The sequence below is a fragment of the Mesitornis unicolor genome, unplaced genomic scaffold (genome assembly GCF_000695765.1).
Source record: "Mesitornis unicolor isolate BGI_N332 unplaced genomic scaffold, ASM69576v1 scaffold43442, whole genome shotgun sequence".
Classification (NCBI taxonomy): domain Eukaryota; kingdom Metazoa; phylum Chordata; class Aves; order Mesitornithiformes; family Mesitornithidae; genus Mesitornis; species Mesitornis unicolor.
In genome coordinates, this window is record NW_010172014.1 from 3,630 (window position 1) to 4,473 (window position 844).

Below are 844 nucleotides of genomic sequence, written 5' to 3' on the forward strand. Positions count from 1 at the left end.
TGGCCAAGCACTGGCAGGGGCTGCAGTGGTAGAGTCCCCATCCCTGGAGGGGTTCACAAACCGTGTGGATGTGGCACTTGGGGACGTGGTTTATGGCCATGGTGGGGTTGGGTTGACGTTGGACTGGATGATCTTGGAGGCCTCTCCCAACCTTAATGATACCATGATCTCCTGATATGAACATCATTAGGTTTATGATTATAGGCCCAAAAATCCCAGTCAGAAGCCCAGCTCCAATGCTCTATGTGATGCCTGCACCCCCATGGTGGCAGACACAAGCTCAAGGACACATTCAGACCCTTCAAACCCACTCACACTCTGTGTAATCTCATTTTTTGAAACAATCTCAAGGTGACTAAAGCACCCAAACAAGGCAATTTCAGCACAGCTTGTTGCAAATTCAGTGTAACTTACTGGGTGCTTTCAAATACCCAGGAGCCATTATTGTCCCCAGTTTATGTTGAAATACGGGGCTGTAGCACAGGACACGGCTCACAGGAAATGAGTGAATGGGGGTGGTGGAAGGAGCAAGGTTCTGACAGCAGGAACAAACCAGACTGGACCTTTCCCTAAATTAAACTGGTCCGGAGCTGCCCCTGTCTGGCTGAGGGGGAAACAGGAGCAAGGAACCAGGATTGGGCTGGTTTGGCCTTGCTCTAACAGTAATTACCCTGCTACCACCAACAGTCCTGTGCTGTCAATAAGTAACGAACTTGTTATTGCTACAATAACTCTTGTAGATTTCATGTTTATAATTATTTATGTACATGCATCATTGAATATATTGCTATGGACTCATTGGCATAATCATACTCATTAATAGAACAGGTCATCATATTCATTA